We start from the raw sequence: 17,705 nt of genomic DNA, 5'->3' as shown, positions 1-17,705 counted from the left end.
AAATGAATAAATATAGTTAAGAGCATACTGACATGTATGTACAGTACTGTACAGTACATACGTACATTTTAAACAAATTTTAATGAATATTTTATTTGTAAATTTTTAATAATAAACGTTATAATTTATTATAAGTTAAAAAATAATGAGCAAGTTTAGCTTAATTCATTCTGAAACTGAATAAATATAGTAGTCTCATTTAATGTAGAATGTTAGAAGATTAAATAAAGAGAGTTTAAACTCATTAGATGTATATTTATCGTTTGATTATAACATTATTAAGTGATTTTTTATACGTTAAAAAGAGTATCTAAATATCTAAATTGCATTTGTTAGAGGAAAAAAAAACAGAAATAAAATAGCTTTTAAATTAATGTATTTGCTCTTATTTTATGGGGATTAAAACATTTTTTTAACTTAATTGTCCTAACGAAGAATTATGATTATTTTTCTCATTTTATGCATAAATTTAATCTCTTTTGTGTTAAAACAAAGAGGCAATTACACTTTCAATATATATTCCCTACATGTCTGAATTATAAAAGATAATTTAATGAATTAACACTCATTAACAAAAAGAGTTACACGCAAAAGGAGGATGAGTTAGATCGAATGAAACTTTATTAGTGCAAACGTAATGACGATGCTGATAACTGTGTATAATATTATAGTAAAGGGATAATTTTTGTAGAAAAACAGGAGGCTACTATTTAAAGGAATCTTTAGTGTGTTGTAGGATTTTTTCTTGCCTGCGTGCATGCAGCGGAACGGTTGGCATGGAGGCACACAGACACTACATGCTATCATGTAACAGATTTTCTCACAGATATTGTAACTGCCGCACAAGATCCCTCATACCGTATATGGCCAAAAATGGCTCCCATTTTGTCTCACAAATGCTCGATAGGCGACAAAACTGGAGATCGAACAGGCCTAAGAAGTGTTGCAGCATCACAGAGGAATTCTTAGGAAACCCTAGCTGTGTGAAGCCGAACATTATCTTGTTGGAAAATGACTGTCTGTAGCCTGCCATGAAAGACAACAAATGAAGGCACAGGATTTTCTGAACCTACCGCTGTGCCGTCAATGTCATACGAGATGTTTTCCCAGACCAGCATGTCAGCAGTAGAGGCAGTGTGTCGCTCACCAGTAAAGGCAAGATTGTAGCACTCACCAGTGGTCCTCATTACTCTAACATGGCAAATAAAAGGATGGACTAGATGGTTAAGGCATCATCCTACTATCTCAGCCAGAGTCTAGTCCAGACGGTCAAAACCTGTAGAAATTTTTCATGGACTATTTGTAACGGATATTTAGCTTATGCTAAGCAAATTTGCTAGCATAAACATAGGCAACTATGCTACTCGCTTGTTAAAGAGAAAGTGTACTGTAACGAGGCTTGTTTCTGCTACAAAGAAACCTTTGAAGCTGATCGTGAGATAAGTATGAACATGTCCTGGTGGTCTGTATGTGACATCAAAGCCTGCCACCCATATATGTGTATCCTAAAATCTCTTCACAGGTTAGAACGGCCTAGATGACGGAAAATTCAACAAAACGTCCACTTCGGAAGCACTCTTTATTCTGTCGATATGGTCCTTCTCAAACTCCATCAGCTATGTATAATGTCTGAGCGCGTCATATAAATATGTCACCGTTCAAAAACCTAAAAACAACGACCGAATTGACCATTTTTTATAAGATGTAGCAGTTTTAAAGTACTTTCGTGGCATTTACCCAGGGTGCAATCGGATCACAATTGTAAATACAGTCAAACCTGTTTTTATGCGCTCTTTTTATGTGCGATTTTTATTTGTGCGATTTTTTTAATGCGAATTTTTAATTTGTGCGGTATAGTTGGCGACTAGTCTCGTGCGGTTCGTCATGTCTTACGTTGACTTATTATAGCTAAATAAACTTATTATAGCATAAATGCACTTATTATAGTAATATTATTGCATGAATATGCGAAAAATGAAATAATTTACTTATTAAGTCAACAAAACACCACCTGGACAAAAATATGTAAAACAGACGATAGATCAGACGATGCAGTCAAGTGCTGACATCTGTTGTCAATAAATTCTATTTCGTACGGTTTTGAGTTATTTTCTATGTGAGACTTTTTTTATGCGGTCCCTGTTGACCGCATTAAAAAAATATTTTTTTAATTGTGTTGCGAAAACTATTATTTACAGCCATTCGTGAAGTTTCGTGAGATTTTTTTTATGCGTTTTTTTTAATGCGGTCCCTATCCCCCGCATAAAAACAGGTTTGACTGTATTTACATACTTGTTTGCGATATATCTGTAAGACGAATTTTGCAGTAATCGTGCAATCTTGGCTGCGTAAATTCTTTGTCAACGAATGTATATTACATGTATAGAAACATGTTAATAGAAAATTTATAAATAAAGAAATTTGTCATATTTCAATATTTAATTTGCAAAATCTCAGATATTTTCAAACATTCTGACTTCCAATATAAAACCTAATACAGTAGATCCCCTATAACACGGTAGATACGTCCCGTGTTATATGAACCGTGTTGTACGAGTCACTTAAATATATGAGCCAATCACAGCCCGGCACTTGTGCAGTTTAGGGGCTACGGCTGTTTGAAAGGTTTTCTTCCATAAAATTAATCGATTCTAGACTAATTTGACTCAATATTTCCAAATCACGTATAATTTTTTGGGAATAATCCATATAAACTATGCTATAAACAAAAAATTGTAGGATTACTTACCGAGTGTGCACCGTTCGACGACGCCATTACTTAAGCTTGTTTTCGTCGCGGAGCGGTTTATCGAACGGCGGGCGCGTGTTTCCCGATAAGTTATTTTTCTGCAAAAAATTCGCTGAACTTTGGAGACGTCATTAATAAAAATAATTTTTAAAGCCGTTGAATAATAAATGTTTTTTAGTACGTCCAGTGCTCGTTTAAACTCAACGGTTTGTACAATATCCGCTATTGGTCCAGATTAGACCAATCCTGTCGCGACACGAGTCGGCGATGACGTTTCACCGTGTTATACGAGTTCTTTTTGCGTGTTATACGAACACGATCGCAATTTTTTCGCCGTGTTATACGAATCCGTGTTATATGAATCCGTGTTATAGGGGGTCTACTGAATCTCTAAATAAATTTAAATCTTAAATCACTTTCATTTCTCATTAATATTTTTGAATTAAGTTAGATAAAATTGGAACACAGATTTGCCCTAGAAATTGTATGTGTAATATATTTATAAATTTTTAAAGAGTATTTTTTTTATTTTAAAAATATTTCGAACTTATTTTTAACAGTAATTGCAGCGCAAAATTTTGTATGTTGTTCAAAAGATACTAGAGAAACTACTGCATGTAAGCTGTTCCTGTTATGCTGTACAATAAGTATACCCTTCAGATATCTTTTAAAGAATAGTCCTCTGGCAATATATTTTAAACATTTGAAATGTTTCAACTTCAATTATTCTAATATTATTTAACGTATAATAATCTGAATTAATTTTATTTTAAATTGAAAAATAGCATTATATACTATTTGTTTCCATGAAAAGTTTTACTTTTCTATAATTTATAAAAATATCTGTTTAACATTTGAAATTTTAAGTAATAATTAATAGATAAAACGAATTAAAAATTAATTTACATTATTGAAGTTGTCAAAAGTCAAATTTATTAAACTCTTTTGGAAATAAGAAAGTTAAAGCTTAATTTTATATTAAATATATTCGTATATTTCTGTATAATAAATATAGTTATTGATATAATTATGTATAAAATTAATATACAAAATATTTTTAAAAATTTTTAAGCTGCAATTTTCAAAACTTGCACACCTATAAATTCCCATTGGCATCTGTCTGTCAGTCTGTCTATTTTTCCTATCTTCATTTCGAAAATGGAGTTAGATGAATCAGATATGGAAAGCTTACGGGCAGGAGATCCCAATTAGCTATATACGAATTTCCAGTTTAGATCAGAAGTCACGTAATTTCAATTCAAAGTTTTCTCCTGAATGGAGTTAGATAGATGACCGGCATGACTATGTTATTAACAGGAAAAGTATGATGTACAGGGGCAAGATATTACTAAAATTGAGAGCACTGTGACAAAAAATTGCAGCCTGGCATTGTGACGATGTCACAATAATTGCTCATAGTTAAATTTCATATACGTATATATTATGAATTATTTTATTTTCAACAGAAAGTTTATAAATTAGGGTTAAATTATATTCAATGATACTGGTAAACTTCTTTAGAAATATTATTATTTTGAGTAATTTAAGATATGTAAAAGCTAAAAAAATAAGAAAATAAAACTAAGATTCGTAACGATTCAAACTTTAACTAATAAAAATATAAAAATTAAATGAAACTTTCAAAAAAATGATGTAATTTCATATTTATCTGCAAAGTCACAAAACTCTGGACACAAAATTATATACCGCAGAAAAAAATAAAGAAAAAACTCAAATGATTATCTTCAGATTAGATCCATGTATAATAGGGAATCAGTATAACATTGGCCCTTCTACTTTTTTCTACTTTTCATTAATGTTCGCTCTGTCAAGCCATTCGAAATTTTTATAGTATATTTATTATTCTTAAAGCTATTTTTATAAATAGTAATACAGGGCGATTTACGAACGGTGAAACCCGCACTCCAAACGTCTGTGTAACAAGCATCCGTAAAAAAAGCATGCAATACAATGCATTACGCACTTTGAAAATGAAGGTGGTCATTTTGCACTTTGAACATATATTATTTATATGATTTATTTTGCAAATATATTATTGTCAGATTTCTCGAGTCGTTTTTCTATGTGGGTTGCATCATTCGTGAGTAATTTCAATTGACATTCCTCTTGATAGAAAGTTTGAGAGCATGCAACAATATAAAAAAGAGCGATATATATTAAGTTGCCCCAATAAAGGCCATCACCAAATAAGGCCCATTGTGAAAAAGACTATGAATTTACGCTTTCAACTGCTAAATAATAGCATTATCATAATCTTTCATTTCTCATTCGTCAACGTTTACCGCCATTTTTCTTAAAAGTAAACTGTGGCTGAATAAAAGTAAAAACTGATAAGGTAAGAGTTTCATCAACCAAAAGTACTTTCATACATGTTTTTAAAATTGATTTATGACATTCCAATCTATTTAAACTGTAGACTCACATTATTAGCTAATATAGTAGGATATAAGATTATATTTTCTGCAAAAGTTAAACTTTTATCATAATTCTTGAGCCGAAACATTACTACGTGATTTCGAAATGACTGATTGTTTAAACAAGACACGCAGAAATGTTCCTTTAAAAAGCCTGGGTGTCTTAATAGATACTTTACACGCTACTGGTGGTAAAGAAAATATTGCGACACTTGAAATTAAAATTTATAGGATTATTTTACTTTGATTTAATAAGACACAAATGGCTCTAACTTATATGGAAACGAAGAAACGTGCTCAATGGACATCGAAACATCTGAAAGCAACATATTACTCCATTAAAGATGGTCAAAGGATAATGAGTGTCGCTTTCAATTTTCCGCGTCGAACTTTAATCTAGTAAAACAAACGAAAGAAAAATTAGACATCAAAAGATATTAAGATTAAGTAACGAACAGGGAAAAGATTTGAAGGATCGAATAATGACAACTAAAACTCTTCGTCATCGTGCTTTCAAATTTGTTGAGATTAATAACTTACCTCGTGTCTTCAACAAGGAATATGAACAAGCAGGGAAAAAATAGCTTAAGCATTTTATGAAAGACCATCCTAATATTTCAAGAAGGTCACAAAGTATGAATCCAGGAAGGAAATGAAAGCTTAAGAAACAGCTGTCAGTGATTACTTCCAGAAATTGGAATCAGTTATGCAGGATTTGGACATTATGGGCAAGCTTGAAAAAATCTCAAGTATGGATGAAAAACGCTGTCAACCCGTAATCCAAGAGAGGTATTTACTCAAAAAAAAATCATTTAATTGCCAATGAAAATGCAAGAAACGTAACTATTACGTGTGGCAACGCTTTAGGAAATTTCATTCTTTGAATATTAATATATTTGTTGTTCCGAATTCCTCAACTACTAAAATGGAAAAAATTAATTATGAACGGTAACTATATTACTTTTTATACTGTTTTATTTTTCGATCAAGAAGACATACCATATAATTTGCTACGTTTGTGTATTTTAAAATTGTTAATTACCTTATTTCATTTTTAATAATTGTCCTTTGTTATAATATAATTTTGTTTAATATAAATGTTGGTCTTATCAGATACAGTGATGTTAAATAAAGCACGTTGCTGGAGTTCTGCAAAATGCCTTCCATGGAAAATTTACAAAAACAAAAAAAAATTCAATAGTTCTCTTTTCCAGTTAGAGAAGAAGACCAAAAGGTGACATCACGTTTATAGAAATTTAAAAGGGGAAAAACTTTTCTTAACTTATGATTTCATTGTTTCTAAATGATGGGTTTTATTGGGACAATTTACCTTGGTCTAATACAGATAAATTATTCTTGAGTAGTTAATTTTTTGAAGTATTTCCTAACTATAAAATAAAAAAGCTTTATTCCTTAAAAATTAAATTTTTTAGCTTAAATTGTCATTTTAATCTTCATTAAAACATTTCAAAAGTGTAATATGAATTACCGAGCGAACATTTAATTTTAAATTTAAAAAAAAATCACGAAATTAAGACTTTTCTTCGTTACTTTATCAATAAACCTGAATATTAAATATTTTATATGATAGAAGTTCTAGTAAAACTTTATTGTTTCATTCATTCACTTATATTGAAATATATTCTATATATATTGCATATATTTCAATGTTTCTGCAGCCATAGGTTATGAAAATCGTCTTCTTTGATGTTATATATTTTGAATTTATGTTTATTTTGAGCAATTTTGTCGTGTTTTTATTTATTTTTCGTATACTTATTGAATAAATTGAGTAAATAAATTTGAGTAAATAAATTTTAGTTTTGTAGACAAAGAGATAAGTATTTTTCATACTGCATGAAAATTCGGAGTTTCATAAATATATCTGCATGATTGTTGTCAGTCTATCATTTTAGTTATATTTTATTTTGTTTCATAAATATTATAATTACATTTAGTTTTAAAAGTCTATTAAAATCAAAAAAGAAAGAAAATTGCAAGAAAATTGCACACATTTCGTGTGTGTAAACAATATTTAGTATTGTACTGTACCTTTTCCTTAATTCCTTAGAGATATAATATATTTTTGATATTTTTAATGGAATTTAAAGAAACATTAATTGCTTTTAATGTTTCTAAAGATGTAGTTATTTGCATTGTCTTTCTTAGAAGTAAAATTGGAGCCGATATTTTCTAGTCTGCGTTTACAGAAGAAAATAGTTTCGTGTTCTTTACAAAGTAGGATATGTTTAGGGTTAATCCATTAATTACGTATACAGCTATGAGCCACTTTTGTCCCTTTTCCTCTTGTGTACAGTGATATATTTCTGGCAAATTCTTCCCCTTAATTACGTGTACAATATTCCATGGACACTCCCCCCCTGATATTGAAAAACGAACTCCTAAGTTCTGAAAATATTTTCTAACTAGTGGTTTATTCACGTGATTAATTGGTAGGTTTGTAAGGACAAATTTATTCGTATGCTACTAATATCATTAAAAAAGAGTTCACGTAGACAATGCTCCGACTTCCTTTATCATCGTGCAGATTGATATGGGCCCATCCCTCTTATAAACTGTACAAGTATTTAATGAGCAGGTCCTTAGAAATTTATATTCAGACTGTTATAATTTACTTGAAATTTTCAAATTTTTGCAAGAAATTTGAAATTATAACAAACAAAAAAGGCACACGATTTCATACATTGGTTTCATTCTTATTCTGGAATTTCAACTGTTTACATAATTAGTTAATTCGTTGAACTGTTTAATAATTTATTGGACTGTAAATGAAATGTTGATAATAAGTACCTAAAAATATATACCGGAAATAATTGTTCAGGCTATGTAACTGCATATTGAAGGATATGTAAATATCCTTCAATATTCAATTACATAGCCTATGTATATGTAAATTCTAAGAAATGAAAACTTAAAAGAAAAATATGTATACAATTATTTTCGTTCTCATGAATAACGTATTTCTTGTTTCTAAATATTTTAGTCTCTCTTTAATGTGGAAACAAGGAAAAAGATTCAAATTCTGATGATATAGCTAATCCATTTGTTGTCATAATATTGTATCAGAGATCTGCTAAAGGCCTTAAGCAAATTAAGCAATAGAACTGGATAGGCAATCAACCTTATTATAATAATCAGTATCGGTTAATGATTATTAATTAATGATTGCCTGTATAGTTATTTAATATGCTTGATTGCTTACAGATTAACATGATGCATATCCCCATGTGGCCATGCGGTCTAGTTTCTATATTATGCTGGAGGAATCCAAAATCGAACTGATTCTCATATAACAACGTTCCTACACTTTATTTGTTACTCACGGTTGAAATAAACTTAATTTTACAAATACATTTTAGATAATAAATAAAACAGATAAAAAAGCAAGTAAAGCGATTAATAAAAAAATTTTTTAATTAATTTTGAGATCTGAAATGAAGTTTGGAATGTATATGTATATATTATAAATTATTTGAAACAAAAAAAGGAATTCTTGATATATGTTAGAATTTAAATTTAAATTCAAAATACATCCTAGTACCATTTCCTAATATACGTAATTGATTTATATAAAGAAAAAAAATCCTACAATTTCAAAGTTTTTCGTTTTTAACAAAATTAATAATAATAAAAAAAATATCCAATTTTATAAAATAAGTAAATTATATTTTCTCGAATAAAATTAAGAAATTTTTAATATCCGTTTGAGTATTAAAAAAACTTATTGATTTTATGATTATTTATCTGTGATTTCTATTATTCGAAATTTATTATTTAAAAAAAATTCTGTCTCACGAGAAGAAATTTTTCTTTTTATTTTAACACAAAAACAATATTAAAAATTATTTCGAACTTTACACATGGGCATAAAAAAGTGTTATCCATCATCACACGTTACTTAATGTTACTTTAATTAAAATAAAATATTATCATGAAACAAATGAATTTTCAAAAAAAAAAATTTCAAGAAAATTTACAAAAAGAATTGATCGAAATTCTTAATCTGCTCGTTATCATTTATTTATTTATATAATTTAAATTCGATGTAGAAAACTAAATAAGAAAAATCAAAAAATCTGCACCCAATTTCCTTAACAATTAGTAATCATTTTAGCTTCTAGAGATTTATTTTTACTTTTTTAATCATTATATGCCTTTACTAAACGTAAATTAAAACTAACAAACTGTTCCAGTTTGACAATTGTTCGAAGATAAGAGAAACAAATCTCACTATTTATAGTCTAATAGTTTTCTTTATTGTAATGGTTGATAGTAAAGTCGCTTGCTTATGGCCGCGGGGTTGAAAAAATCCTAATTACAAAAATACAATTGCTACAAGCTAAATTCCAATTTCTATAAGCTTTAGTTTATCACCTATTCTATTTCAAAATTCTCAAATAATAATTATTTAGTATTAATCTTCTTAACCATCAAAGGTATTAAAGATACTTCTTATTGCCTTATTACAGAGAGAAAGTATTGAACTAACATGAAAAATAAATTTTAATTGCATAAAGAAAATTTATATGTAATTATACAAAGAATTTCATTCTTAAATGATTGTATATCTGAATTTAAAATTAAAATAGAATCAATTTATTATTGAAATTCAATTATTGTTTCTGTTATAAATTAGAAAGTATAACATAAAACATTTCTAAGCCCATTATCGCATAATAAACATTAATTATTTATATAATAAAATTAAATAGATCAAATTGATAAGTGAGGTGATGAGTAAAAAGAAATCAAAGATTTTAATTTGATTTTTTTAGTTAGGAATTTGTATTACTTTGTACTATACATAACATTCTAAATGGAAGATTACTCGCATTTTAAATCACTTATTTTTTAATGTTTTTGGAATTAAAAAGAATTTATTTTATATAATCTAATGAAAAAATTCTATGAAATTATAGAAATTAATTTAATAATTAATCAATTTATAAAGTCAAGAAAACTTAAAAGAAAACGTATACTTGAAAGCAAAAAATATAATAATTTTTATACGCTGAAATTCATTTTGATAAAAAAATTTTATCAATCCAATATGGCATTTCAAAACATTGTATTATTTTTTTTAATCAATAAAAGATCCGCAATCTTGTATGATAATTTTTAAATCAATAAATAATCCGATCTGATGAAAAAATTCTTAAATCCTCTTAATCTTACATTTGTAATTTAATCATCAGTTTCCTTCTAAATTTCCATTTATTTTTCTTTCGTAAAACTTCTAAAATATTTTACTTTTCTTTTTTTTTCGTGTTGGTTAGCACATTGTTCACTTGTATTCCCCTAAGCTTTTCTAACTTGATTCGCAATATAAATTGAAAATATTTTTCAAAATAAACTCAAATATGGACAGGTTATTACAAAACACATTCTCGACAAAATCTATCGGACTATAAGATTTCTTGACATTCTGTCCAAGACTGGACTACTCCTTAAAGTGACACCACCTCTTCCAGTTTCTTAAACTGGCCACTCATCTCTTCCTCGATCTATTTTTCGAGATTCTTCAATTGTCTTCGATTTTCTCTTACCAGCTTCTCGTTCCGCTTGTCTAACATGGCTCCTAACATTTTTCATGTCGGTGGTATTACAAACAATTTAATATTTGAAAAAGAGAATGTCAATTTTGACATAAACCGTAAAAATTTTGATAAAATATCAAATCGTATTATAAAATATTATTGTACTAAATAATGATGAATGGTAAAACAATTTTCTTGTTATATAAATTCACTTGAATAAAAAAAAAAAGTTTTTTGAAAAATTGTAAATGTAAGAAACTCTTACAAAATTAATGAAAAATCTCAAAAAATTTACTGTTTACGTAAAAAAAATGTTCATCTTTATCACTGAGGTTGCATTCTCTTTAGGCATTGAATAACACGTGCTTGTAATCCTTCCTAAAGGGCACGCTCCAACATCATCAGTTTCCTGAGAATCCTATTAAGTTTCCTCTATAGAACAAATTTCCATTCAAACTCTTTCAAATTCGAATTTTTTCTCCTTAAATGTCTTTATAATCTTCTTTTCTCTGAATTCAAACTTACAGTAATTTCCTATTTACCCAAAAAACAAAAAAAAACCTTAAGTCTCGTTCCACATTTCTTTAAATTCTAATTCTCATATATATATATATATATCGGATAACGTTTAAAGAATCTGAACAAAACATCAAACAAAAGTAAAAACTTCTTATTCGAAAAAGATTTCCCTGGATAATAAAATAAATTAAAAGGATATCCACAATAAAAAAAGGGAAAATACTTCTTCGCGTAACATAATATTCATCGAAGACAAAAATAAAAAAATAAGAGGACTACTTACGATGTGAAGTGAATAATCAAACAAACTTAAACTCAATAAAAGTATCGGGTAAAGACAAATGCAACTTCACTTGATAGATGTTAAATTTCTGCATGGCGTAACGTATTCGAGATTATCCTTTTTTTAAACAAAGTTTTCTAACACAAAGAATGCTTGCCATAGTGGCAATCACTTACATTAATTATTTAAGCAATAAAAAGCTGCGGTCTTGTGCTGTCAGCTCTTACTACACTAATTACACCTAACTGATTAATTATATTTGTAACTACTAAATCTTTCCACATCCTCAACCATAGACAACACTATACATCAAAGATACATGCTATCTAATCATCCCGAATCTATTTAATAATTTTTCTTCTTTTTTAAAAATATTAAACAAGAAAAAAAAACAAATTTTAATGCTAATTTTTTACTAAAATTTCTATCAATCAGGTAATTTTTCAGAGTTTTCTGAACTCCATTCTTCACATAGATGCGAAAAATAACAGGAAGCTGTACTTCTACTTCTTTTTTCCCCCTTCACTATAATGACAAACTCATTAATTAGCAGCTGAAATACTTAGAAAATTCCTTCCTTAATTGCACAATTTCATATTTTTACAGCATTCAAACTATGATTTATTATTATAAAAGCCATCATAAATTTAAAAATAAATGTATAAAACTATTTCAACTGAATTTATTTATTAGTCAAATAGCTCTTTATTAAACGCACCTGTTCAATTCACTAGATTTATTAATAACCTATTATTATAATAATTTTGATAATATATCTAGTATAATATTACCTTTATAATATAATCAGATATCAGTAAATCATTAGTACGTATAACGGATAATTAAATTTAATTATCTTAAATAATAAAGGATATATTTATGTATTATTGAGTTTTTAATACTTGACTTTCTGATAATATAAATTTAAGACTGTCAACAGAATTTTAATAATTAAGAAAATAAATTATAATGTATAAACGATTATTAGAGCTAAATATAATTTTTTTAAACATTTTTATAAAATAAAAACTATTTAGTAAAATATTATTTATAATTATTATCATAATAAATTGCTTGAAATGGCTAATGATGTTTAGTACGTGTATATTTATCATTTGCATATTATAATTTAATTGATAAATATTTAATATTAGAACCATTATAATATTTATTTTATAAAATATTATCATCATTAGTAATTTCAATTCATTTGTAATAAATAATAAGAAAAATAATTACTAAACGTTGCCTAAATTTCGAACTAAATTTAGTTCTTCATAGCCAATTTTGAATACATAAAAAAATTAAATATATTAATAGAAATATACAATCATTCCTGCATGTTCATTAAGTATAATGTATAGTTCTAATATGTTAATTTATATAGTAACAAACTTTCCTCATGTTCATTATATTATTTACATATTATTTGTTTAACATTAGTATTATGTTTATTATTTAAAACCATCACGTTAAATATATCATATCTTTAAAGTACTATTTGTAATATTTATCACAACATGCAGCTTTGTTTACAATATTTATCACTCTATTACACTACAGTAAGTGTTAATTCTGTTCACTACATAATATTCTCTCCATGCATTCTCTCAATTATAAAATCCTTCATTACATTTATGTAATATAAAATCACATTAGTTTAACTCAGTTAATGAGCTATATTTATGCTAATACATTTACTAAGATTTTTTGAACTAAACTTGATTAAAACAGAAAGAATTTTTGCATGTATAAACTAATATTTTTCTACCGCACGACGTTTAATACTGCATTTATTCTGTAAGAAATCGCGCCAGAGTTTCCCATTCATTATCAAAATTGCATCAACCGCATTAATACTTTTAATAGAGGAATGTTTAATGAACGTGTAGAGCTAGAAATAAAAGTAAAAATTAAAAAAAAAGTGATAACGTCGTCGTCCTCTCTGTCGATTACTAACCAACCTTTCATAAATTACAATTTATCCTTACGTATCTTGTAATTAAGCTTTGTTTTTACTTTTATAAACTTAATAAGTAAAAATAAAGATCTCGGTGAAAGTTGTTAGTTTCGTTTTCCTATTCTCTAAGGTAAACAGATTATATTCCGTTGTTGGATTATTTACTTTATTAAGGATTAACGTCAAAGGAAAAGAAATTACCTCCGACATGCTCCTGTGACGGTGTATCCCGCAGTGAGTTGACTCAATAGCCACAAGAAGAGAAGAAAAATAACACAAACTAGTGATTTGTCATCTGAAGTAGACAGAATGAAGGAGTAGTGTTAAAGCCAACCTATAACAGGGCGGGTCTGTATCTGATACCAACCTTACAGTCACCTAGCTGAGTGAGATTTTTTACTTTATGTGATCGAATGAAATTTCATCGCAACTAACACAGAGTCGTATGTAAGTGGTATTAATGGAACTTTGACATTAGACATTCCAACAGATATAGGAAAATGGAATGGAACGTTTAAAAAATAAAACATTAAAAAAATAAATAACTGTATAACGTTTCGAAAAGTAATCCTCTACTCAAATGCATTAGAAGTAGAGAAAAAGTAAAGTGTAAAAAGCACAATAATATTCAATTGCAGAAATTATATATGGAAAACTTTACACTTTGCATTTTAATTCTTATAATTAAATCTTTTCACGCATTTATGGATCCGAATTTTAACAGTTTAACGTTTCCTTTTTTATATATATTTATTGATCTGAATTTATTTTTATTTTCTTAGAATCGCCACTTAATACCGAAACTAGGCTAACGATTATTGTTACAACAAAAGAATTTTTTTTATTTATTTATGATTAAGTAGAGAAAATATTTATCCGTTTAATGATCTTTAATATTTTTATCTACATATAAATATTTTAAAACTTTACATAAAATATTAAATATATACGTAAGCCGTATTAAATTACAGAATTAAGAGCTGTTTGCATTTAATAAGATGGAGTAAAGATTTATGTTCACGCGTGAAACAAATAAATAAATTTTAATACTTCAGATTAGATTTTATAAGAAAATAAATTATTTAAAGTTTAGTTAAGCTTTTCTGCTAACAAATTCTGTTTATTTTTCTTACTTTTGTTGAATCACTATGTTAAACTTTTCAAAGTTTATTTCTCTTACAGTAGACTAAAGTTAGAGAAAATAATTTTATTCTTGTAATAATTTATTTGTAAATTTATATAATTCTTTCTTCATCTTTCTAAACGTAAATATAAAGATTAATCAGCATTTCGACTTCTTGAAAATTTAAAATTCGGTAATAATTTCCATCATTGATCCATGTATATTATCAAAGAAGATTAGAATTAAGAATCGCAAAGTAGTAGTAAGTAAAGCACTATAAATACTTTCAGATCTTCAAAATTGAATTTAAAATCTCGTGGGTATCTCATCACATTTTAATTTAGGGAATTCTCTTTACATATTTATATATATTTACGATAATCTTGACGGAAATTGGTCGAATTTTCCGATAAACTTCCCTGTCTCTGCTTATACCCATAGAGTAAGTGAAGTGGTGTAGAGGTAATTCGATTTCGTCGCCTCACTTATACTAAGCTAGATGAGAGAAGCTACGCTTTACGATCTCGTAATGCATGCACATGAGAACGTGATTAGTTTGTGAGCCGTATCGCTCATTGACACTAGCCAGAAGCCTGCATTTTCTGATATATTCACTACCACAGATACACTGTACAATTTACATCTGCACTGCAGGGTAAACATTTGCGTTAGGTTACGAAATGTTCGAATTTTAGATCTAGACTAATTATCCTCATCTCAATCTTTGAAGACAAGCAAAACGAGTTTCACATTTTAAGCATTTACTTAATTAAACAAATTTATTTTAACCCGATATTAGTTCGAATGACTTATTATATGACCTCTGGTGTATTGTAAAAGGGTATAATTACTGTTCTGCTATATATTATATATATTTCCTGATGTATTGCCCATTATGTTTACTGTTAAAATTAATAATTTATAATGAACATGAATAAGTCATATAATATCAATCCGTTAATCAGTATCGAATGCTTAAACGAATATTCGAACTTTATGAGTAAGTAAATTAAACTGTTAATCTTCGTGTATTAATCATTTTCTATGATATTACCAAATTAAATCAATAATAAAAGTATCCGCATTTAATAATTTTATATCCTTTATAACATAAAATTCGTGAGGATATTGCTAAATGCGTACGAGAATATTAATTACGATTATCGGCATAATTTTCATTAATCGTTGGTCATATCAATTAATACTAACTTAATTGATAATAAGGTAAAGATAAGTTCGAGTAAAACATTATAATTGCTTTTGTCACGTTAATGATATCTACTATAATTCACGCATCATGTAAAAAAATTCGTTACCTACTTTATTGTTTTGGCAGACATAAGAGGAGCATTCATCAACCGATATGTCTCTTTATCATTAATGTATTAAAAAGTCTATTCGTGTCATCAATCAAGATATATAATTCAAAAGATTTGGACATGGGCACATATTCAAAAACCTTTTTCCATTCTAATATATATATAAAGCTAAACAAAAACAGAAATCATTTATATTTCGATCTGGATCGTTTCCATTCACTAAGCATTTCCTTTTTTAACACACCAAAATGGCGGCATTAGTCATTTAACCTATTAATAACTAAGTTTCTGTTACACATATACAAGAAATGCGAGTTTAAGATCCATTTTCACACGATACCTTTTACTCTTTTGTTGTTGCAAACGTCAGAGATCGTTAATATCTTCACTTTCCGAGTTAGTGGATTAACGACCAAATCTTTTATGCCCACACTCTTGTCGTTATAATTAACGTAATCTGTCTAAACTGCGTTTCCTCTTCACTGCTATATCTGATAAATAAATTACACTTGTATAATTCTTTTTGCCTTTTTAGTTTACCTTTAGTCTTACTTTTTGAATTAAATAACTTAATGGAACTATTTCTGCACAATAAAATTTTATGTTTCATATTTAACGTGTTAAGTACATTGATGACATTACATTTAAGTTTTCAAAATGCAAAATTTTATTTATTGTTATTTTAAATGTATGTTTCGTATGAAGTTTTATACGTGTTTAATGGTTTTACTCCATTTTTGCTTGGATAACTTTTCTATTAAGTACTCGTTGCTTGTTTAACTACTTTTTGTATTTTAGAAATGATGCTGTAATTCTTTACTCATGAGAATATTACATTTTTCTTTCTTTCTCTAACAACATTTATTCGTCTTTTAAACAGTTTTAAATACAGTTTTCGATCATTTCGATGTCTAGAAATTGTTAGAGTGCTTCAGATTACACTAAACTTTCTTCCATTCAACTTTGCATATTCACTCCAATCATCTCGTATAAAAAAAATCTATTAACCATAATTTATCCAACATTTTTAAAAATTGTAGGTAATCAAAATGATATTAATAAAATGTCAAAGGCGATATGAGTATACCTATCATGATTGGTAAAAAAAGCATTTATGTTAAGTAAAGTTCTGCATACCTCTTGACCCTTTACTCTAATCGAGTTGCTAGTGTCATCCATCACAGCCCAAAGCCCACTTCTCTAACACAAGCGTAGTATTTCCAGTCAGCGGGCACAGTACTCTTCCTATCTGGTTCAGACTTGCCTGCTAGAGGTAGATTGTCATGCGTTGTTAACCACAGGTCTGCAGTTACCCTTAATATGCACTGGTAATTTCAAAGTTTGCGGTACAGCCTATTCTGTCTTTCTCTGTTACCTATTCTTGCTCAACTAGCTGTGAGTTATTGTGAATTTTTTTCGCTTCTTATCTTTCTTCACAACCTTTTGTTACGATAACAATAGAAGATTTCCAAAACTGGACGGACTTTATATCTTCGAGACGTGTTAATCCTTAGTTAAAGTGAAGTAATTTCTTTACTTGTATATGCATTTTAACTGTAGACAATTACGTTCCTGTAATCGCGGATTATTTGTAAATAGCAACAGATTCTAGGAAGAAAAATCATTTTTTTTTCCTCTTTCCTCCCTTCCTATAAACTTTAATCCTTTTAAAATGTAATGGACTTTGTAGTAAATTGCTACACTTTCTTAATTTTTAAACTGGATAATCATAGTAATTAATTTAATTCGTGTTAATTAT

This window comes from Centruroides vittatus, unplaced genomic scaffold, assembly GCF_030686945.1.
Source record: "Centruroides vittatus isolate TY-2023 unplaced genomic scaffold, ASM3068694v2 contig_927, whole genome shotgun sequence".
NCBI classification, from domain to species: Eukaryota; Metazoa; Arthropoda; class Arachnida; order Scorpiones; family Buthidae; genus Centruroides; species Centruroides vittatus.
This window is presented reverse-complemented; position numbering follows the sequence as displayed.